This window comes from Dendropsophus ebraccatus, chromosome 9 (genome assembly GCF_027789765.1).
Source record: "Dendropsophus ebraccatus isolate aDenEbr1 chromosome 9, aDenEbr1.pat, whole genome shotgun sequence".
NCBI classification, from domain to species: domain Eukaryota; kingdom Metazoa; phylum Chordata; class Amphibia; order Anura; family Hylidae; genus Dendropsophus; species Dendropsophus ebraccatus.
The window spans coordinates 97,423,794-97,448,818 of record NC_091462.1 but is presented as its reverse complement, the minus strand read 5'-3'; the positions used below and the strand labels follow the sequence as shown (position 1 = coordinate 97,448,818).

The 25,025-nt window shown below is 45.5% G+C and overlaps 1 long non-coding RNA gene across 2 annotated transcripts in view; it reads right to left on the bottom strand.

Annotated features, from left to right (window-relative positions):
- Window positions 1-7,417: 7,417 nt before the first annotated feature.
- The window catches only part of LOC138801299 (uncharacterized), a 40,712-nt gene continuing 23,104 nt past the window's right edge, over window positions 7,418-25,025 (bottom strand). For both annotated transcript variants that reach the window (XR_011364597.1, XR_011364596.1), the window contains exon 5: window positions 7,418-8,183. This is a non-coding gene — a long non-coding RNA (uncharacterized lncRNA). The remainder of the gene's footprint in view (window positions 8,184-25,025) is intronic.

The window sequence follows — 25,025 nt, the reverse complement described above, 5'->3', positions numbered from 1 at the left end:
CCACTGCAGGGTGACAAAGTGACAGTGTAATTGCAGAGGATGAGACGGCCAATTCCAGCTCCAGTAACAAGGACAGATTATGTTATTATCTCGGCCTCGTCATCCTTCTCATCACCTGCACGGATCTCTCCCCATCTCTGCTCCTCTGACCTTTCCTCTGCCTCCGCTCCTCCTGCATTGTCTCCCTAGTCCTTCTTCCCCCCCCACTGCTGGAATCAGCCTTAGTGCCGAGTTTTCATTACACCCCAAGGTCTTTCTCTGTGCTATACAAATCGCCTACAAAGAACATGATGTGATGAAAATGCCAAGGGCCTCATCTGCTAAACGCTGCCAGAACTCTGCGTTCTGAATTCCACATCCATTAGAGAGTACATGCAACCTCTTCTATTCTACAATGCCACCCTACACTACACACTGCGCTGGCATTGTATTGTGTGAATGGGTTGTCCTTGTTATATCTGTCTCTAGTTGGTTTTCAACTATTCTATAATGTACTAGCGTACAATAGAGCTTGTTATCTATTTTTGAAAACGAGATTTATCCAAGGCCAGGCGGTCCTGAAGACCAAGCAATGACGTCATGGTGCATTGTGCCTGCATCGGGATGCAAACTTCAGAAGTCACCAGGGGCTTGTACTTCGAGGCGGAATACAGTCTTATTAATATGACAGGTAAGTCTAAGGGCCCCTGTATACTTAGATGTATCAACCAAACCCGCCGATGGATGTTAGGGGGAGGGAAGGATCAGCCATGTTGGATTTTCCCCCAGAACGGTTTCTCCACTTCACACACATTGTATGGGGTATAAGGAGCTACAGCTTTTATACAGATATTTTATGTATATAGGCATCTAGGCACTGTGGGGGAGAATTATCAAACATGGTGTAAAGTGAAACTGGCCCAGTTGCCCCTAGCAACCAATAAGATTCCACCTTTCATTTTCCAAAGAGTCTGTGAGGAATGAAAGGTGGAATCTGATTGGTTGCTAGGGGCAACAGAGCCAGTTTCACTTTACACCATGTTTGATAAATCTCCCCGTTTGTGTATAATGGCATGGGCACAGTATAGCATTATGTTCAAGGGGTCGTTCACCAAAAATGGTTTTCTTTCAAATCAACTGATGCCAGAAAGTGCCAGAGAGTTGTAATTTACTTCTATTAAAAATAATCAAGTCTTCAAGTACTTATCAGCTGCTGTATGTCCTGCAGGAAGTGATGTATTCTTTCCAGTCTGTCACAGTGCTTTCTGCTGCCACCTCTGTCCATGTCAGGAACCGGCCAGAGCAGATGCAAATTCCCATAGAAAACCTCTCCTTCTTTCAAGACTGGAAAGAATACGACCTCCTGCAAGACATACAGCAGTTGATAAGTACTAGAAGACTTGAGATTTTTGTTAAGTAATAGTGATGAGCGAGTACTTAAATGCTCGGGTGCTCGTTACTCGAGACGAATATCTCCCGATACTCAAGTGCTCGTTTCAAGTAACGAACACCATTGAAGTCAATGGAAGACTCGAGCATTTTTGCAGTTCGGTAGGGGAAAGGTCGTGTGAAAACCTGTCAACCTCAGAAAATGATGGAAACACCATGGAAATGGACAGGAATCAGCAGGGGCAGCATGTATGCATGCCTATGAGGCAGCCTAATGGCACCATTATGCCTAATTCTGTGCAACAGCCTGGTTAAAACAGAGGTAGGCATATGGACCACCCAAAAACTCAGCCTGATACAGCATGGCAGTGAGAACACAGGGAACCATTAAAACAGAGGTAGCATATCATGAACCAGCCAAAAATTTCAGCCTGACACAGCATGGCGGTGGGGACAGAGTGAACAAGGTAGAAGCGGTAGCCAGTCAGCCTTCCAAAAATTATACCAGACCTAGCATGGCAGTGAGCACAAAGAGAACCATTAAAAGTGAGCGAGGAAGCAAGTGAGCCTTCCAAAAATTAGGCGAGACACAGCATGGCATTGAGCATTGAGAACTCACGGGAGCAGCAGTAGCCAACATGGATGCCAGTGAAGGCCCAGCAGTAGTCAACATGGATGCCAGTTAAGGCCCAGCAGTAGCCAACATGGAGGCAAGGGCAGGCACAGCAGTAGTCAACCATGGATGCCAGTAAAGGCCCAGCAGTAGTCAACATGGAGACAAGGGCAGGCACACCTGTAGTCAACATCGATGCCAGTTAAGGCCCAGCAATAGCCAACATGGGGGCAAGGGCATGCACAGCAGTAGTCAACATGGATGTCCATTACTCTGGTCAATCCTGCCTTAAAAACGGCTACAACATTAAAAGGTAGAAGGTACTGGTGAAAGAATGGCATAGGACACCTGTAAGATAAGATGACATCCACAGATAATATGGTTTGAAATGGACAAGACAAGAAAGGTAAGGGCAGGCACAGCAGTAGTCAACATGGATGCCAGTAAAGGCCCAGCAGTAGTCAACATGGATGCCAGTTAAGGCCCAGCAGTAGCCAACAAGTAGCCTTCTACCCCCAGCACCCTTTCGATTTTCAATTTGACTGTAGCAGTTGGGATAACATTCTATTGAAGTTCTATGCAGGTGTACTACAAATCCCAGCAATACAGTGTAGTACCCACTAGTTTAGGGGGGGCTGTACGGTACAATGTGGTAGTGGCTAGACCTAGACACACGCTGTGATACTCCCTTACAATGAGCAGTAAAGTTTTATGCAGGTGTACTACAAATCCCAGCAATACAGTGTAGTACCCACTAGTTTAGGGGGGGCTGTACGGTACAAACTGGTAGTGGCTGGACCTAGATACACACCCTGTGATACCCCCTTACAATGAGCAATGAAGTTTTATGCAGGTGTACTACAAATCCCAGCAATACAGTGTAGTACCCACTAGTTTAGAGGGGGCTGTATGGTACAATGTGGTAGTGGCTGGACCTAGACACACACTGTGATACCCCTTACAATGAGCAGTGAAGTTTTATGCAGGTGTACTACAAATCCCAGCAATACAGTGTAGTACCCACTAGTTTAGGGGGGGGGCTGTATGGTACAAACTGGTAGTGGCTGGACCTAGACACACACGCTGTGATACCCCCTTACAATGAGCAGTGAAGTTTTATGCAGGTGTACTACAAATCCCAGCAATCCAATGTATTACACCAGGACCACCAGCCCCAAAATCATAAAAAAAAAAAAAAAAAAAGAGTACACTGAGCACTTCTTAGGGGTCTGTATGCAACACCTAATGTCCCCTTTCTGCCAGCAGCCGATCACCACAGTGTGCTGGTTAAATCGTGGTAGCAGCACTGCAAGTCCCAGCCAGCAGTCTGTAGTAATACTATTAAAAAACATTTGAAGCCCTGAAAAGTATTGCTAGTATTCCCTGCCTACTGGAACACTAAATCCTACACTGACGCTCTCCCTGAGAAGCAGCAGCTCTGTCCCTAATCTCTCACAGCACACGTCTGAAGCGAGCAGTTCCGGCTGCGCATTTTATATGGCAGGGTCATCTGATCTGGCCAACCAATCACTGCTATCGACATGTATGGGTCCCACGTGATCGCAGGATGTACCAAAGAGTCTCCTGCATGTTTATTGGCTGAGAAATAGCGACCAAACTTACAGGAAACGGATGATGAGATTTTCTTGAGTATCGCGAGATGCTCGTCCGAGTAACGAGTACCATCGAGTACCCTAATACCGTACCAAGCTCGGACGAGCATGCTCGCTCATCAATATTTAATAAATTACAAATCTCTGGCACTTTCTGGCACCAGCTGATTAGTTTTGGTAAACTACCCTTTTAGGTCACTCAATGACCTAAACGACATGGCAGAGTGGGCACCACCAGTGAGACCCAAGAATCTGTTGTCTGAGGCAAGAATCTCATCTCGCCTCATGGTCTCATGTGAATGTTCTTGAGAGGCCCAGTCCACCAACAATTCCACATTTAGCCCGACAGTACTTGAGAGGAGCAAAAAAAAAAAGAACGACAGAAAACACCCAAATTCAGGTGTATAAACCTTGTGGCCTCATACCAGAAAAGACCAGAGGCCGGAATCACTGTGATCAATGAGAGATTTTAGTTTTGTCATTAGGAGGTTTTGGGGGCAAAATGATGGGGAAACTTGATTTTGTTGTTTTTTTATTTTAGCACAATGCAGCATAACATTACCAAATGTGACGGGGTCTGAAGACTGGATGCAGTGTACCAGTGCTCCTTAGCAGAGAATCATTAGCAATCATTTCAGGCTCTAGTGAGTCTGACCACAGAGCCCTTTAATACGATTAACCTTATCTGGAGCATATACATATATTTCTTGTATATATGCCAATATGTATTATAGCTTTATGGCCACATAATTACATTTGCCAGCCTGATATAATATAATAATATATACACACACACAATATACACAATTTAATAATGTATACACACATCACAGCTGACAGTCTGACGCTTAGGCGCTCTCTCTCTCTCTCTCTCTATATCTATATATATATATATATATATATATATATATATATATATATATATATATATATATATACACACACATACATATATACAAATACATACATATATACACACCACAGCTGCAGAGGTCTAGTGACTATATATATATATATATATATATATATATATATATATATATATATATATATATATATATATATATATATATATATATACATACACACGCACAGTTGACAGCAGTCCAGATTGCTGTTGTCCGGTTCTGGGGCTTGGTGAGTATCCCAGTACACGCATCATCACTCATCAATGTTGTATGACAGTAAGAGTTGTCTCTTCCCCATGCAGGCATACAGACCTCACAGAGGGGTCCCTCTCTATGAGTCAGAGCAGCAGCTGTCACTTTGGAGGACCCATTTGCTGACAGCTTCCTCTTCCAGCAAAATCAGCTGGGTCCAAGGATTGGCAACTCTCATATTAAGGATATCTGTATGTGTACCTGTATCTATTGCCACTAAGGCAGTGGATCAATTGGCAAAATCACCATCACAGCAAAACATTATTACTGGACTTTAGCCATTAATTTAAAGTGTACCTGTCGTTATAACTTTCAAAATCTAAATCAACAGTAGATGAGATATAAAGCAAGTTTGCAACTTACATTCATTATTTGTTTTTTAGTTATCATGGAGAACACAGCACTTCCTGTTTTCTGACTCTTTTTCTCAAAAAACAAGAAACAGTCAGAAAACAGGAAGTCCTGTGTATCCCAGACCATCTGAGCGCTTACAGAGAGAAGGCAGTCATGTGACTGATGGACACATTGATCTGTGACTCTCTGTACTGGCTGGAATTCCCGTGTTTAGTCTGTTTTCAACAACCAGCACAAGTCAGAAAATCTGCCTTCAGGAGACTGGGCCTGGATTTCTGGTAAGTACAGCTTTGTTTTATAGCATGATAACAAAAACAAAATAAATAAAAAATCTATGTAAATTGCAAACTTGCTTTATATTTTATATTTGTTTTGGGGTGTTTATGGCAGGACTAATTGCTACATTGTCCAATTGAATTTGCTGCTTAAGGCTGGGTTCACACTACGTATATTTCAGTCAGTATATGTATATTTCAGTCAGTATATTTCAGTCAGTATTGCAACCAAAACCAGAAGTGGATTAAAAACACAGAAAGGATCTGTTCACACAATGTTGAAATTGAGTGGATGGCTGCCGTATAACAGTAAATAACTGCCATTATTTCAATACAACAGCCGTTGTTCTAAAATAACAGCAAATATTTGCCATTAAATGGCGGCCATCCACTCAATTTCACCATTGTGTGAACAGATCCTTTCTGTGTTTTTAATCCACTACTGGTTTTGGTTGCAATACTGACTGAAATATACTGACTGACATATACATATACTGACTGAAATATACGTAGTGTGAACCCAGCCTAAAAGGAGAAGTCCGGCCGAAATTATTTTTTGATATGTTATTACTTATGGAAAGTTATACAAATTTCTAATGTACATTAATTATGAGAAATACTTATCGCACATATACTGCTATTTCCCTTAATTCAGTAGATCATGGAGTGTTAGAATTCTCTCAGAAACAGTGACGTCACAACGAACGGTATAATTCCTATGGAGTGTCCAGCAGGGGGCGCTCTATATGTAGAAGTCTATGGGACTTTATTGTGTCTAGGGATGTCTATGTAAACTAATGTAATGTTATGTACAGTGTGCTTTATTGAATGAATACTATGAGCAGGTGATGGGAGTAGTAGTTCAGTGTATATAGTTCAGTGCGGCCGGCAGGAGTGCGGCGGATCGGGGGGCTTACCAATGATGGAGATCGGCCCTGGTACTACTCCCCCATCATCTGCTCATACTATGAGCAGATAATGGGGGAATAGTACTGCGTATATGTGGCGGCGGCAGCACCGAGCAGGGAGGGAGGGGGGAGGTAGATGCACCGTCACATCTCTCCCTCCCTGCTCGGTGCCCTGCAAATGTACTGATTGATTACATTTATGCAAAGTATTCCATAAATGTATTCATTCAATAAAGCACACTGTACATAACATTACATTAGTTTGCAGAGACATCCATAGACACAATAAAGTCCCATAGACTTCTACATATAGACCGCCCCCTGCTGAACACTCCATAGTAATTACACCGTTCGTCATGACGTTGCTGTTTCTGAGAGAATTTTAACACTCCATGATCTACTAAATTAAGGGAAATAGCAGTATATGTGCCTTTCCCATAATTAATGTACATTAGAAATTTGTATAACTTTCCGTAAGTAATAACATATCAAAAAATAATTTTGGCCAGACTTCTCCTTTAAATACAGTTTAAAGTGCACCTGTCACTTAAAAAAAAAACATTTGACTTGATACAGCAAAAGTTTTGATTGGTTGGATTTCAACTGACTTCTCGAATAAGTGTGGAGAGAAAACTGCTGCTGGGCACTTCACTGCTGTCTGTGCATAAGACTGGGATGGTCCCATAGACCTATGTAGGGAGGCCATCTTGATCATGTGGCACAGAGCTGAGAGAGAAGCTGTTTAGTGAGCACTTTCCCTGTTCTGCTCTGAACACCCAAACTTCAACCAATCAAAAATTGTGACATGATTGTACAATGTTGATTGACCGCACTTGGTCGTAACGTGGCTTCAGTATTTGGACATGTAATGAAGCTTTGAACTTTTGCTTGATACTGGATGGTCATGGACTCTCTTACTCCTGTGTGTCTGTACAATGTGTCAAAAGTTTTTTTTAAAGTGACAGTGCCCATTTAAGTATGGCACTTATCAAAGTTCACTTAAGTCACAAATCAGCAATATATCAAAATAAGTAAAGACATACAGCAGCTGATAAGTATGGGAAGAATTGAGATTTTTAATAGTTTTTAATGTAAATTACAAATCTATATAACTTTCTGAAGCCAGTTGATTTGAAAGAAAAAGATTTTCGCTGGTTAACCCCTTTAAGAACATGCCTTTATCGGACACATCTCCAAAGTGTAATCCTTGGTACAGAGCTGAACAAAGGATATAAGGGTCCCCTCCCAATACTAATCATCCATCGTAGTAATTCCCATGGTATGTACTCATTGTCAGGATGGGGGAGTAAGTGCGTTTTCAGGTCTAGAACTCTCTGACATCTTAGTTACTGAAATGGGAGGAAGCCATGCAGCAAATTGGACACCTACTGAGAGTTCTTTCAGTCATTTTCTGGTTGCATTAGAGGCTTATTGTCCTGGAGGTTCCCACATGATGTATTAAAGGTCTGGATTTAACCTTCTCCTACGGTCTGATAATGCATTGACAATAACAGCTAGATTCATGCTATATCCTTGTTACACCGCTCTCCACCAACCATATCATAGACCTTACATAAAAATAATAATAAAAAAATAAAAAACAAAACATTGAACTTGACTGCTACCTCTATGTTTAAAAGGGGATTCATTTCTGAATTTACTTCTGTTATTTATTTGATGCTGCTTTCAGGCTTTATAAAGGGTCTCAGCAGCAACAGTGACCCCTAAAGGCCGTACAAGTAAATTCAACGAAATATTACAAGAATTATATCGAAACCTAACTCTACTGAAAACCTGAAGGTTCATGTGCTGTCAGCCCCAATATCACCTCTTCATGTCACACAGCTGTTAGGTATTGGTTGATGGGAATGTACCGTCACTTGTCTCTTTGCCTGTCAATGAAAGAAACAATAGGCTTTTTTGCTGCTCAATACAATTAATAATTGGATTATACATAGCAAAAACAGTGATCTCTTGCTGTCAGGCATGATGGCTGCCCCCTGATGTGTCGTTCTCCTATATAGTGGGTCACCAGCTCTACAGGGCTAAAAAAAATGTTAAACATTCCCTGACCTTCCAGAGCCATTATTTCTCTAGCCAAGGAGAGACCACTGGGACCCCCACTGATCAGGAGAATGGAGGCCTTGTCTTCTGAGTGAATGGAGCAGCAGTGCACATGCTCAGCCACCAGTCAATTCACTCCCTATGGGGATTACATACATAGCCCCAGTCATGTTCTTAGGCTTCTTAAATTGTAACTAACTTTTTTTTTTTTTTTTTTTTTTTTTAATTAGGGCAATTTACAACTTTTTTCCCCATTATACCTGAATAACATTAAATAGCTGTACAAAGCTGGACAGCTGAGCAGGATCCTAAGTACAAGCAGCAGCAAGTAGCAGAGCTGTGCCAGCACTGCTCACACAGGTAATTCTAAAGGACATAGAGCTGTGACTAGTCACAGCCTACACGACTAGCCCCCTGCCTCATGCACGGGATTATAAAGTATTTTACAGGACATGAAGAGCTCGGAACCCCTGACACTGATGGAAACCCTGCTGCAAGGTATGTGCAGCTGTTCTGGGAGCCCAATCAGCGGAATTGGTTCCCTTTAAAGCGACTCTGTATCCACAGTCCATCCCCCCCCAAAACCGCTTGTACCTTCGGATAGCTGCTTTTAATCCAAGATCTGTCCTGGGGTCTGTTCGGCAGGTGATGCAGTTATTGTGCTAAAAAAACATCTTTTAAATTTGCAGCCCTGTGCCCAATGGCCGTGGCTTGGAGTATCTGTGTCCTTACTTTGCACCACCCCTCCATCCCTCCTCCCCACCCTCTTCATCATTTTTCCTATTCCTCTGTAGTTAAAACTACACAGGTGCCTTAACGATCCAGCCCATGTGCCGTTCTGACACAGCTGATGAATAGAAGACAATCTGCAGGGAGGAGGGACAGAGAGGTTGTGCCAGCCTAATGCATGCACCATCTAGGCCACGGCCGTTGGGCACGGGGCTGCCAGTTTAAAACTTGTTTTTTAGGACAATAATTGCATCACCAGCTGAATGGACCGCAGGACAGATCTTGGATTAAAAGCAGCTATCTGAAGGTACAAGCAGATTGGGGGGGGGGGGGGGGGGTCAGATTGTGGGTACAGAGTCGCTTTAACACTTTAAACAGTGTTGGTTATCTTATGTTCTTTGTATGTACTGTTACTTTATTTGTCACATTGTTTGACAGCATAAACATTTTTTTTATTATCATGTGTTACAGCATAGATAGGAAGAGACAAGCTAATAGGGAGATAGTTGCATGAGAAGTTCCAGCCTCTGAGCTCAACCGGATTGTAAAGGGAAGCCCCTGCCATCCAAGTCAAGTCAAGTATTCCAGAAGGGTCTACAAGAAGCCCGAGAGAGAAGCCCTGGTCGATTGTGTCTTCTGAATTAGCTCTGACTTTTCATAAGTCGACTTGAGCACATTAACAGCCAAGTCACTATTACCATTTGACACTGTGAGGATAGGTTCTACATTCTACAACTTTTTTTTAGTCCAGGGATGGATAATTCTGCTCAAGGGTCCTCTGGCATTTACTGCTCTCTCAGTAGGCCAGGAATCATATGACAAAGTAGAGTTTTTCTGTAAGTTCAAATATTTCCTCTTACTCAAAATCAGCAATCTTAACAGAGCCTCGGAAGCAGAGTCTTAAAGTAGTGAGTTTCTTTAAAGGAGAAGTCTGGCAAAATATTTTATTAAAGTATTGTATTTCCCCAAAAAGTTATACAAATCACCAATATACACTTTATTACGGGTAATGCTTATAAAGTGCTTTTTTCCCTGCACTTACTACTGCATCAAGGCTTCACTTTACTGGAGCCACAGCCCGCACAGCTCTGGGAGTCGGGGCGGGACATCACCATGTTATCCAGGAAGTGACATCACTATGTTATCCAGGAAGTGAAGCCTTGATGCAGTAGTAAGTGCAGGGAAAAAAGCACTTTATGAGCATTTCCCGTAATAAGTGGATTTGGGATTTGTATAACTTTTGGGGGATATACAATACTTTAATAAACTTTTTCGCCGGACTTCTCCTTTACGTAGATCCATAAGTCATAGCCACCAAGCCATATAATTACCAAAGTCCCTTAGAGTCCAGTAGTTAATCTTCTCTTAGCAGTATTCTTAAAGGGACAGTGACCAACTCCTTTTACTTTCAAGTGTAAAAGCTGTATTTTCCTTGTGCTTTAGAGACTGTATTATTGTTGGTTTTTTGCACAAGAACTGTTCAGTAACTAGCACAGAAATTTACAATTGTTTCACAGAATCATATATCAGATGTCATTTGCCTGCACTTTGTATTACTGACACAGCTTATTGACAAAGGAGTGTGTGTGTTGTACACTAAGGACTAGAGATGAGCGCAACTCGGGCGCAACTCCAATCATTCAGCATTGGCATACCAGTGGCTAAAGAAGTTACATGCAGCCCTAGGGAGTCCACGAAAACATGGATATAACCAGTGTCGGACTGGGCCACCGGGGGATCGGGGATTTCCCCGGTGGGCCCCGAGCAGGAGTAGGCCCCGCCCCCCAGTCAGGGGACACAGGGCTGGAGACCACAAGAATGTGGTCTCCACCCAGTAAGCCCAGCGGGGGCCCCCGTGCTCCTAGGGGGCCCACTCAGCCGCCGGTTGCCGCACCTTCCCTTTTAACTGGAAGCGATCGAAACGATCGCTTCCAGTTAAATGTAGCAGTGTTCCGATTGACAGGGCGAGAAGCCATTGGCTTCCCACCCTGTCAATCACTCTTGTGACCGCAAGCAGCTTCTTGCTTGCGGTCACAAGCGTGGTGCTACCGCCGCCTCCCCTGACAGATGAGCAGCTGCTGGTTCCGGGCAGCGTCATCACCAGAGAGCTCCGTGCGCAGTGCGGCAGCGGGGACTTCCGGTTCACATAACGCATACTGGAAGTCTCAGCCGCTGCGGTGCACACAAAGCTCTCTGGTGGTGATGCTGCCAGGACCAGGAGCTGCTCGTCTGTCGGGGAAGAGAAGAAGGGGCCCGCGACCGTCGGGGGAGCGTGGTGACAGGTGAGTTGGGTTTTGTTGTTTTTTACCAGCACTGGGGGCTATAGGGGAGGGAGGGGGAGTGGATGGCCAGCACTGGGGGCTATAGGGGAGGGAGGGGGAGTGGATGGCCAGCACTGGGGGCTATAGGGGAGGGAGGGGGGGTGGATGGCCAGCACTGGGGGCTATAGGGGAGGTGGATGGCCAGCACTGGGGGCTATAGGGGAGGGAGGGAGGGAGGGGGGTGGTTGGCCAGCACTGGGGGCTATAGGGGAGGGAGGGGGGTGGTTGGCCAGCACTGGGGGCTATAGGGGAGGGAAGGGGGTGGATGGCCAGCACTGGGGGCTATAGGGGAGGTGGATGGCCAGCACTGGGGGCTATAGGGGAGGGAGGGGGGTGGTTGGCCAGCACTGGGGGCTCTAGGGGAGGGAGGGGGTGGTTGGCCAGCACTGGGGGCTATAGGGGAGGGAGAGGGGGTGGATGGCCAGCACTGGGGGCTATAGGGGAGGTGGATGGCCAGCACTGGGGGCTATAAGGGAGGGAGGGGGTGGTTGGCCAGCACTGGGGGCTATAGGGGAGGGAGAGGGTGTGGATGGCCAGCACTGGGGGCTATAGGGGAGGTGGATGGCCAGCACTGGGGGCTATAGGGGAGGGAGGGGGGTGGTTGGCCAGCACTGGGGGCTATAGGGGAGGGAGGGGGGGTGGATGGCCAGCACTGGGGGCTATAGGGGAGGTGGATGGCCAGCACTGGGGGCTATAGGGGAGGGAGGGGGGTGGTTGGCCAGCACTGGGGGCTATAGGGGAGGTGGATGGCCAGCACTGGGGGCTATAGGGGAGGGAGGGGGTGGTTGGCCAGCACTGGGGGCTATAGGGGAGGGAGGGGGGGTGGATGGCCAGCACTGGGGGCTATAGGGGAGGTGGATGGCCAGCACTGGGGGCTATAGGGGAGGTGGATGGCCAGCACTGGGGGCTATAGGGGAGGGAGGGGGAGTGGATGGCCAGCACTGGGGGCTATAAGGGAGGGAAGGGGGTTTATGGCCAGCACTGGGGGCTATAGGGGAGGGAGGGGGGGTTTATGGCCAGCACTGGGGGCTATAGGGGAGGGAGGGGGATGGCCAGCACTGGGGGCTATAGGGGAGGGAGGGGGGTTTGTGGATGGCCAGCACTGGGGGCTATAGGGGAGGGAGGGGGTGGATGGCCAGCACTGGGGGCTATAGGGGAGGGAGAGGGGTGGATGGCCAGCACTGGGGGCTATAGGGGAGGGAGAGGGGTGGATGGCCAGCACTGGGGGCTATAGGGGAGGGAGAGGGGGGGAGGGCCAGCACTGGGGGCTATAAGGGAGGGAGGGGGGGGGGGGGTGGCCAGCACTGGGGGCTATAGGGGAGGGAGAGGGGGGGAGGGCCAGCACTGGGGGCTATAGGGGAGGGAGGGGGGATGGCCAGCACTGGGGGCTATAGGGGGGGGTGGCCAGCATTGGGGGCTATAGGGGAGGATGGACAACATAAGGGGGGATGGGCAATATGAGGGGGCTATGGGGGGGATAGACAACATAAGGGGGCTATGGGGGGATGGACAACATAAGGGGGCTATGGGGGGATAGACAACATAAGGGGGGCTTTAGGGGGGATGGACAACATGAGGGGGGCTATATGGGGGAATGGACAACATGAGGGGGCTATATGGGGGGAATGGACAACATGAGGGGGCTATATGGGGGGAATGAACAACATGAGGGGGCTATATGGGGGAATGGACTACATAAGGAGGGTATCTATATTGAAGAAGGACAACATGAGGGGGCTATATATATGGGGATGGACAACATAAGGGGGTCTACCTATATGGGGCATGGACAACACTAAGTTGTCTATATTGAGGACTGAACAAAGGACCATCTATAAGGTGCCTACACAGAGGGGACCATATACTATAAGGGAGATATATATACATAGATTCAGCCTACCCACTAAATGAGGGCATAAAGGGGCCAATACAGATGTGCAGTGTGTATAGAGATGAGGATGGTGACAGAGTGAGGAACCTAATATATTTCTCTGGCAGATTCTGTGGATTCGTGGCTCATAGAAGTTCTCATAACGGCCCAGGACAGATGGAGAAGAAGAAGAAGAAGAGGGAAGAACTCTGATCAGAGAAGACGTCCCCTGTGAGTCACCTGATATATCTGCGCTGTAATTTATATGGTGTACGGAACCTGTGTAGAGCTGGGAACCTCTATATGACTGGATGAGGTGATAGTGATCTGTGTACAGAGGATTATTCAGTAGCAGCAGTGGTGTTAGTCAGTATGTGGTGGTGTTAGTCAGTAGCAGCGGTGGGGTTAGTCAGTATGTGGTGGTGTTAGTCAGTAGCAGCGGTGGGGGTTAGTCAGTATGTGGTGGTGTTAGTCAGTAGCAGCGGTGGGGTTAGTCAGTATGTGGTGGTGTTAGTCAGTATGTGATGGTATTAGTCAGTATGTGGTGGTATTTGTTACTTGTAATCTGGTGCAGTGTTCATTGGTCTTAGTATACTGGTTCTGGTCAGTAACAATATGGTGGAGATGGTATTGGTTGTGGTGTGACGGTAATATTTCCCCCTTGTATACTGTTCTTATTGGTAATATTGGTCTCAGTATACAGGATTTGGTCAGTAACAGTATGGTGGTAATATGTATGGTGATAATATTTCCCTCCTATATACTGGTATTATTGGTATACAGGATTTGGTCAGTAACAGTATGGCGGTAATATGTATGGTGATAATATTTCCCCCTTGTATACTCGTATTATTGGTAATATTGGTATACAGGATCTGGTCAGTAATAGTATGGCAGTAATATGTGTGGGGATGTTTGCTCTTTATATACTGGTGCTATTGGTAGCATACAGTAGTATACAGTGTTATCATGCAAAGAAAATTGTCTTATAGCCCAATTACATCGGCCAATTATCGGTAACAAGCGCTCCTAGGAAGCCCCATGTAAAAGTGCCAGAGATCAGCTGACAAATGCCCCATAGTCGGCTGATTTGATCTTTTGTGCGGGTGTAATAATCATTGCTGTCAGCCGCACATCTCTATATATTCCTACCCTGCTGATTAGCAATCGTTTGCTGCCCCATATCACGCCGTGTTACTGGACCCTTATTAATGTTACCATAGATAAGTGCGGTGGCAGAAGGGTGGGCCCCAAGAATGATTTCCCCTGGTGGGCCCAAGGACTCCAGTCCGACACTGGATATAACCATAGGCCATAGGCTGTATCCATGTTTCTCTGAACTCCCTAGGACTGCATGCAACTTCTTCATTCTCAGGCTCGAGCATGCTCAAGTTGCACTCATCTCTGCTAGGGACATTACGCCAGCTTTTTACCACCCTGACATGTGACATATGCAGCGCACTACTGCACCTAGCTAGCAGTGCATTGTGCCATCTGTTGCACCCCTAGTTGGCCACCACACCACACACCTTTATGGTGTTCTCCCCAAGGAGAAACATTACCAAGAAGTTAGCCAAACAATGTGGATAGGTAACAATGCTTCAAATAGCCCCTTCAGGGGCAAAGACATGGAGACCCTATGAATAAGCATAATAATCCCTTAGGCACTCTGTGTCAGGCACCATAGTCTACCCCTAGAAGCAAAGTTTCACTGGTGTCAGGCCGGCATCTAGAGCCACCACCTATCCTATCAGTAGGCTGGTTCGAACTCCAAATGCCAGCCATACCGTATTTCTAGTGGCGTCCAGGACTGGGAAAGCTGCGGTGGGGGTCTCAGCCGCCTTACACCTACTTATCAGACATTACAAAATATCTGACATAAAATACCACATTCTAGATACCGCTTTCCCGAAATAAACTATTCTTTATAGCATGGCGGAGGCTCACAGTTCTCTCGGGAATACCAATTACCTGACTGAGCAATGCAGTTTGAACTGTGAAAGTGAGTGTGAACCGCATGAATCTCCGAGGAGATCTCCTGTTATAAGGCATTAGTGTCAGGCCGTGTCATCTGCATCGCCAGTAAAATAACACATACAGCTTCTGTGGTCTAATAAATTCCTCCTGCTCGGGAGCCAATGATGTATACAGCAAGACCGCATTACCAACTGATTATGTGGAGTTTGGGTACTAATTCTGTGTCGCGGTAAGAGTCTCCGGCTGTAAGAATGAATATATAAATTTATCAGTCAGAATAAGATGCATACAAACTCGTATAGCTAAGCTTCCATAGGGAATAATATCTTCACAGGCAGTTTTATTGATCCAAAACACTTAAAGGACAACTCCGGCCAAAAGCATTTTTTAATATGTTATCAGTTAGGGAAAGTTAGACAAATTCCTAATATACATTAATTATGGGAAATGCACATATACTGCTATTTCCCTTAATTTAGTAGATCACTGAGACTTCAAAATCTCAGAAATTTGGTGACGTCACGAACCGGGGGTGTAATTCCACTAGAGTGTTCAGCAGGGGGGGCACTATATATAGAAGTCAATGAGTACCATTGACTTCTATATATATAGTGCGCCCCTGCTGGACACTCCATTGGAATTACACCCTGATTCGTCTATGGAACAGGTGAGTCTGCACACTGTACTACTCCCCCATCATCTATCTGCTAATAGTTCGCTGCTGTAATTGAGGCCCCAGTCTCAGGGGGGGAAGTAGGCCTCAGACAGGGGCCTACTCCCCCCCTGAGACAGGGGCCTCAATTACAGCGGCGGGTCCGCTGATGTAATTGGGGCCCCGGTCTCTGGGGGGGAGTAGGCCCTGGTCTGAGGCCTACTTACCCCCTGAGACCGGGGCCTCAATTACAGCGGCGGACCCGTCCGGACCCCCTGTCACCGCTGCCGCCCCTGCTCATCTGGCGGGTCCGCTTATGTAATTGAGGCCCCGGTCTCAGGGCGGGGGAGTAGGCCCCGGTCTGAGGCCTACTTCCCACCCTGAGACCGGGGCCTCAATTACAGCAGCGGACCCCCTGTCGCAGTCGCTGCCCCTGCTCGTCCAGCGGGTCCGCTGATGTAATTGAGGCCCTGGTCTCAGGGGGGTAGTAGGCCCAGGTCTGAGAGGCCTACTTCCCCCCTGAGACCGGGGCCTCAATCATACCTTTCAACATTTTGGACGGCCAAAGAGGGACAGTTCTGGCTCATGCTAGGAAAATTTTACAGGCATTTCTTTTTAATTTATTCTATGCATCCTTAGGTCGCATTCACACATTAGTAACGCTCTGTAATTGCGGACCCAAAACTGCAGACAGGATTAAAAAATGCGTTCAGTTCCTGTCGGCATTTGCAGATACCCACTGTCATATAGGTGACACAGACGCACAATGGTTTCATCATTTTGTTGCAGCATGGATCATGTCCCCAAATGGATCAGAAACATCTACAGATGTGTGTATGGGACCATAGAACTCAGTGAGTCTGCATGTGTTACAGCGGCCATAATGTCACATGATTTATGTAAATATAACAATTTTTAGGATCCAGCTTGCACCACATGATAGAATAATATGCAAGTTTGGGTCTATTATACAGTAAGAAACCAGACACTTTGTAGAGCAACATTGAAGGTTTATTAATGCAAATCTAATTCCTAGGTCAAAAAGAGGGACATGGGTCAAAAGTAGGGACTGTCCCTCCAAAAGAGGGACACTTGGGAGGTATGCCTCAATTACAGAGGCGGACCCGTCCGGACCCCCTGTCGCCGCCGCCGCCCCTGCTCGTCTGGCGGGTCTGCTTATGTAATTGAGGCCCCAGTCTCAGGGGGGGGGGGGGGGGGTAGGCCTTGGTCTGAGGCCTACTTCCCCCCTGAGACCGGGGCCTCAATTACAGCAGTGGACCCGCCGGACGAGCAGGGGCGGCGGTGGTGATGGGGATAGCCCTGGTACTACTTCCCCATTATGTGCTCATAGTATGAGCACATTATGGCGAAGTAGTACCAGGGCATATGTGATGGCAGCATATGAGCAGATAGATGATGGGGTGATGGGGGAGTAGTACAGTGTGCAGACTCACCTGTTCCAAAGACGAATCAGAGTGTAATTCCAATGGAGTGTCCAGCAGGGGCGCACTATATATAGAAGTCAATGGTACTCATTGACTTCTATATATAGTGTGCCCCCTGCTGGACACTCTAGTGGAATTTCACCCCCGGTTCGTGACGTCACGGTATTTCTGAGATTTTGAAGTCTCTGTGATCTACTAAATTAAGGTAAATAGCAGTAAATGTGCATTTCCCATAATTAATGTATATTAGGAATTTGTCTAACTTTCCCTAACTAATAACATATTAAAAAATGCTTTTGCCCGAACTTCTCCTTTAACCTCTTAAGGCCACATGACGTACCGGTACGTGATCTGTCTGCAAGAGGCGTTCAGAGCTGGGCCGCGCAGCGGCCACGCTCTGAACCGCCGCGATCCCGGATGCCGCGTGTAGCCCGGGACTGCGGGTATTAGCAGGCACTGCCCGATCGCCGTGCCTGCTTATTAAGTAATCGGAGGCAGCTGTCAAAGTTGACAGCTGCCTCAGATTACTTACTGCAGCCGATCGGTGGTGGTATAGTGGGGAGATCGCTCCTCCGGGACGATGTCCCGGAGGAGCGATCTCCGTGTGTTTTACCTGCCGGGGTCCGCTCCAAGATGGTGCTGACCCCGGCTCGGCACTTGGTTATTTTCAGCTGCAGCAGCCGAAAGCAATCAAGTGCCTATCTAATCGATCTATGCTGTATAACTATATACAGCATAGATCATTAAGAGGCTTCTAGTATATGTGTAAAAGTAAAAAAAAAAAAAAAAAAAAAAAGTGTTGTTGTTCGTAAAAAGCCCCCTCCCCTAATAAAAGTCAGAATCACCCCCCTTTACCCATGTTATAAATAAAAATAAATAAACAAACATGTTTGCTATCGCCGCGTACGGAATCGCCCAAACTATTAATTAATCACATTCCCGATCTCGCACAGTAAACGGCGTAAGCGCAAAAAAAAATCCCAAAGTGCAAAATTGCGCATTTTTGGTCGCATTAAATCCAGAAAAAATGTAATAAAAAGCGATCAAAAGTCGTATATGCGCAATCAAGGTACCGATAGAAAGTAAACATCATGGCGCAAAAAATGACACCCCATAGACCAATAGACCAAAGGATAAAAGCGCTATAAGCCTGGGAATGAAGCGAATTTAAGGAACATATATTTGTTAACAATGGTTTGAATTTTTTACAGGCCATCAGATAAAAGAAAAGTTATACATGTTATATATCGTTTTAATCGTAACAACTTGAGGAACATGCACAATAAGTCAGTTTTACCCCAGGGCGAATGGCGTACAAACAAATACCCCCCAAATAAAAGAAATGCTTTTTTTTTTTTTCAATTTCACCACACTTTGAATTTTTTTCTGGTTTCGCAGTGTACTTTATGCAAAAATTCAGCCTGTCAGTACAAAGTACAATAAGGGCTCATGTGGGTTTCTAGGTGGAAAAATGCAAGTGCTATGGCCTTTCAAACGGAAAAAACGAAAACGCAAAAACGAAAATTGGCCCGTCCTTAAAGGGTTAAGGACCAATGGAAATTCGAGAATATGTGTTTTGTCTGAGGCAACTTGTATGTTAGGTATAGTAAAGCTGCCTATACAATGGAGATTATGGATGATTAAGGGTAGGGTCACACTGCGTTTTTGCAGTCTGTTTAACATATCTGTTTGATGGGGGAAACCAGATGCAAAAATGGATGCAAATAGGGACAGTTGTGTGCATCCATTTTGATCTTTTTTTTAATTGACTTCCACAGTAAAAAAAAAAAAAATAATCTAAATGGAAGCACACAATTGTGTATGTATTTGCATCCATTTTTGCATTTGCTTTTTTAGTGTACACAAAAATGTGGCTGACCACATTTTTGGGTACGTTAAAGGAGAAGTCAGGCGCAAAATTTTTATTAAATCTGACATGACAACCTTCACTGACCAACCATGAATGAGAAGTCATTCCAAAAACATCCATTGGAAGTGTCTGGCCAGCTTTACTCATTACAACTAACCAAACCAAATGTTGGGGCTGATTCTGAGAAGTCCTAGAAAGTTATAGAAGGCAGTAAGTCTGGAAAAGGAAACAAACCAATCAACGAGATGGAGGGATGAAAGGCCAGACATAATGATCATACCAATGAAAAAGATCCAAACAGAAGAATCTGTCACTAGGTTTATGCTGCCTTAAATGAGGGCAGCACAAACTAGAGATAGAAATGCTGGAGAGAACAGTGTGTTACTTAACATCATTCTGGTTAGCGGTTCTCCTGATATCGAGGAGAATGGGCTTTGTGCTGCGCCACTTCCCCACCCTCCAGATGTTGATTGACAGATGCAGGGGCGGATTAACTTTACCATAGGCCCCGGGCTGTTCACCAAGCCTGGGCCCCCCCACCCCACTGTAACTATGGCAGCACTAGCCTGGCGTTCATAGTACAGGATAGATAATGTCATGATGTCCTGATTTGTGCAAAATTGCCATAAAAAAACTGTGATTTTTTGCAAATCATGGCAGAAGTGTAGCCAGGAGACAGTACACCATTGAAAGTATAAGTCTTTTTGGGTGGTCATGGGCCCCCCAGGAGCTCAGGGCCCCGGGCAGCCGCCCAAAACGCCCCTATTATAATCCACTACTGGACAGATGTCTGCCGATATAGAGTATAGATGGACAACTGCCAATCAGCAGCTGGTGGGCTGAGTGTACTGCTGCTCATAAATATCCAGGAGTACTAAGCACTTGCACCTTGTCTGCTTTGGCTAATATTCTTTCTAAAAACAACTTTTATTCTGGCAGCACAGAAAGGCGGGATGTCAATGAGGAGGGGCCAAGAGCATCCTTGCAAGGATGCTCTAGGCCCCACCCTTTTTGTCACCCTGCCTCGCCACACAACTGAAATAAACGTTTTTAGCCAGAATACCGGGCCCTGGGACCAGACATAAAGTTATGAAGTCTAGAAAACAGAACCAGCAGTTTGGGGGTTGTGGGTAGGGTGGTGGTGGGTGGTACAGATTCCCTTTAACTACTCATATGGACACTTAGGATCATGGGGTCAAAGCCACCTTAACTTCACCTAATAACAATAAGAGATCTATAGGTTATGGCTAGATTGCCAAATTAACCATAGAATACATCGAATTGTGTGCGATAGTAGCGTCCGATTCGGATTTCATTCACTATCAAGGTTGATGACCTCAATTTCAAAAAGTTGTCAACCATTTGATTTTCCATTGGACACACCAATACTTGATGACCCCCCAAACATTTGGTGTTTGCTGACATAAGGTAAATGTGAGAGAGTTGGAAGCCCTCCGTGCTCAGTATCGGCTTTCCTTTTGTTATTTCATACATTCAGCACGTGCAGAAGCTGCAATAGACAAATGAGAGGCGCAGAGATGTGTCATTCCCGCAGAGTCACACACCGGAGAGGAGAGTGGGAGAGAAGAGCTGAAGAGAAGGAGACAGCAGGGAGAAGTGAACAAAGAAAGAAAGAAGGAGAAGGAAACACTGGATTTAGGTTCAAGGCGAAATGGCTGGTACAAACGCTTATTGCCTGTGTCCCAATTGTTCACATGGGCACACTTGGCTATTCTAAATAAGCATGTGTAAAGAAAGACTGTCTAACTGTAATTGCCTTGTATCTAAAGGTGTCTATACATAAGAGAAAAGCTGGCCAAACCAGCCCATTTTGAAAGGACCATCTGCCCACCTTGTATATACAAAGGTTTGCACATTATTCCACCATAACCAGGGGTGTGGAATAACAACACTCAAACCTTTTGTTCTCAGGTTGATAAGTCACTGCCAGAGATGCCAAGCAGTGATAAAGGCGTGCTATATATGTGATGTTCGACCACTTCTGTGATAACGGAGTATTGAGTGTTTTTTTTACAGGTGTGATGTAGGTACCTGCTTTGGCCGGCTTACTGTCCCCAATGGTCGGTAACTTCCGGGAGTGTTGAGGGTAACTTGGGCACTTGTCATGGTAACCTGGAGTGGTAGCAGACCCACCCGGGTAGTTTGTACCGCCACTCAGAGAACGGGGAGGTAACCCAAGTGTTCGATGGTGTGTGTGTGTGTGCGTTTAGTCAAAAATAAAATACTTTACTGAATAAGACATTGGTTTAACAGTACACGCGATACAGTAGTGCAAATCTTGACACGGAAATGTTGTGGCTGACAGTGAGGTAGAACCAGTGCTTGTAGAAGTAGGTGCTTTGTAGAGAGAAGGAAGAGGAGTTGCAGAGGAGCCCTGCCCAATGTAGTGAATGTGCTCTGTCGGAACAGGTGTAGAGGTAGAGATAAGAAGATACTCGTACTCACAGATGCCAGTTGTGGCTCTGAACCGCCTTATGCCCCCTAGTTGCGAGATATCAGTCCTAGGTGGGTAATACGAGCCCCAGTCAATGGTTATATGGGTGTAGCAGGATTCTGAGACTTTCCAGTTGTCCTGCGCTGCGTGGTAGGATACGTAGTCCATTTCCCTGGTAGCTTTGTTCCACTGGGGTCAGTTCCTCTTGTTTCAGGAGACTGCCCTGCACTGTTTAGAGATGTTTCTGACGTGGGCTAGGGTTATCTTAGACTGTCTTCACTTCCTCCACCAAGACTAACTCCTCCTACAGGGGCTTAACTAAACCCTCCAGTGAGTGGTGGGGCGGAGTGTGTGTAAGAGAAGAGAGAGAATAAGACATAGGTTAGAAGAAGGAGCAACTGTGACTGGTCAGCACACAAACACGTAGTACAAAACAGTTAACCCTTGGCTCTTCAGCTGTGCATAGAAGAAACAAAAACAGTGGTGACACCTAGTGGGGAAAACACAATACTACATCTCCCACTTGAACCTGTAAGAGCGATTTACTCAGGTGCTCTCGACAGCATTAGTGGTGGGACACCACATATACACAGGACAAGCATGCATGTATTCTCATCGAGGATTTCCCTCTCTCTCCCAATACCTGCCAATAATGGAGAGTAACATATTTGGGCGCTCTGAGACCTAGGGATAATGGTATACAGAATTGTAGGTACAGTACTTCATGAGCCCAGACTTACTAAAACTGTCTAATTCTTAGACAGTGTTAACATACACCTATGATGATGGTTGACCAAAATGTCAATTTGTAAATTATGTGCAAACAATCTACATGATGGCTGATGGCAGACCTAAGGTCCCCATACACCTCAGATCTGCCAGCTTAGGGTATGTTCACACTGAGTAAAAACGGCGGTCAGAGGCACGCAAGCCCTCCCATACAGACACTGTGGGACACTGAGGCATGAGGGATTCTGCAGCAGAGAGCTCCACCGCTTTTACTCAGTGTGAACATACCCTTAGCCTGGCATGTTTTTGGCACAATTCCTTATACTCATTCATACAATTGAACCCATAGAATTGTGGCCAAATAAAAATGTATGGCTAACCTAAAAAGGTGCCAAAATTATCATATCGGTCCTGCTCTTACATTGTCTAAGTTTAGCCCAACTATTAGTTGGCTTAAAGGGTTTGTGCGGGAACCAGTAAATCACGACAGCACTGAAAGTTTTTCAGCCCCCCATCCAAGCTGTTGAGGAGAGGGTCTAAGTTTGATCATCATTAGCGGGCAAAACCTCACCCACACATGATGTTCAATAAAGTGTTGCTGCAACATGAAAACCTTGCACCCTTCGCTCCACCTCTTGGAATTGATACTTCCAAGTGATGGGAAAAAGTAACTGCCGGGGTGCAGGAGGCTTTAACCCTCTATAGCATGTGCATTATTCGTGCATGGTGTCTCATCTTAAAGGGGTTATCCAGCGAAAATCTTTTTCTTTTAAATCAACTGATTCAGAAAGTTATATTGATTTGTAATTTACTTCTATTTAAAAATATCAAGTCTTTCCATACTTATCAGCTGCTGTATGTCCTGCAGGAAATGCTGTTTTTTTTTTACAGAGCTCTCTGCCGCCAACTCTGTCCGAGACAGGAACTATCCTAAGCAGGAAAGGTTTTCTATGGGGATTTGCTACTGCTCTGGACAGTACCTGTCTCAAACAGAGGTGGCAGCAGAGAGCACTGTGTCCCACTGAAAAGAAAACATTATTTCCTGCAGGACATACAGCAGCTAAGTTTAGGAAGACTTGAGATTTTTAAATAAATTACAAATCTATACAACCTTCTGACACCAGTTGATTTTAAAGAAAAAAGATTTTCGCTGCAGTACCCCTTTAAGCTGCTCCTCCTTAAAGGGGGTAGATGTTCTTATTCCATCTGCCATCTATCGTACCAAACATCAGTCAACAAAGAAAGAAGGGGCAATCTAAGCTCGCCTGTCCCTTCACATGGGAAATCTACTCGCTACATTTGCTTTTATTTGGAGAAAAAAACAATTTACTTCTATACAGCTTATGTGTAATTGGTAAAATTGCTGTAATTGATTTTCATCTATTCAGTCCCATCACACCATTTCAACATGACAATTTCTATTTCATCCCAATGCAGTCAATATAAACAGATTAAATTGTGGATAGGGCCTGGCTCTACCCTTATTGTGATCAGCACATGAAAACAATGCGCAGTACTATGCGTTAACCACAAGAGGTCGCTGCTGAGCTCTGCTGTCCTCGCTTCAATATGCTTCCATTAATCTCTCTGCATGTAGTCTTTATTCTGCAATGTGCGCCCAGACAGCTCTGCTCAGTAACAAAGTAGCTAAGGGGAGATGCACTATGTAATTACGAGTCAGGAAATCCACTTTAGTCTTGAGTGTTTAATGCACAACTCGAATTTTACAAGAAAACTTCCTCACGTACCAATTACGATGGTTAAGTAATGAAGTACAGCGGAACAAGAGAGTTCAATGGGGATTCATCTATTAACATAATGGGAGCAAAAATACAGTTTACCAGAAACAGTGAAGGGTTAAATGAAACCCTGCAACATAAGGGACGACCCTCCTGATCTTATTCTCACAATATAATATGGTAGATCCGTATATATTTGATGCAGGCCACAATATTATGAATCTATATGGAGGGAGAGGAGATTGGCAGCTGGTAAAGACCACTGATGTCACTTATCTTAAAGGGAAACAGATGTGGAAATCAAACATGACCAATGTAATCACTTCATTATGGGGTCTGCTGGGTATAGCAGCTACTAGTGGAGAGGTTGGCTGGTGGATACAAATCACCTAGATATGTATCTGTACTGGGGGAGGGGAGGTGAACATTAAAAGGCTTAGATCTTCTATGTGAGGGAACCATGGGATACAGGGAGATGCCAAGCTCAGATATATACGTGTATGTATAGTGTGTATTAGGGTCTCTGGGACCTAGAGAAAGCCTAGTCTCCATCCACATACAGTGATTGACAGCTTGTCTTGTATCAATGTTTATTCAAGGAAAGCTGACATTTAGTAATGACTAAGGGGAAGGAGGACTCACAGGCTTTCTCCGTATGTGTGGGCAGGGAAGGAGGACTCACAGGCTTTCTCCGTATGTGTGGGCAGGGAAGGAGGACTCACAGTCTCGCTCTCTGTGTGGCCAGGGAAGGAGGACTCACAGGCTTTCTCTATGTGTAGGCAGGGTAGGAGGACTCACAGGCTTTCTCTATGTGTAGGCAGGGTAGGAGGACTAACAGGCTTTCTCTATGTGTAGGCAGGGTAGGAGGACTAACAGGCTTTCT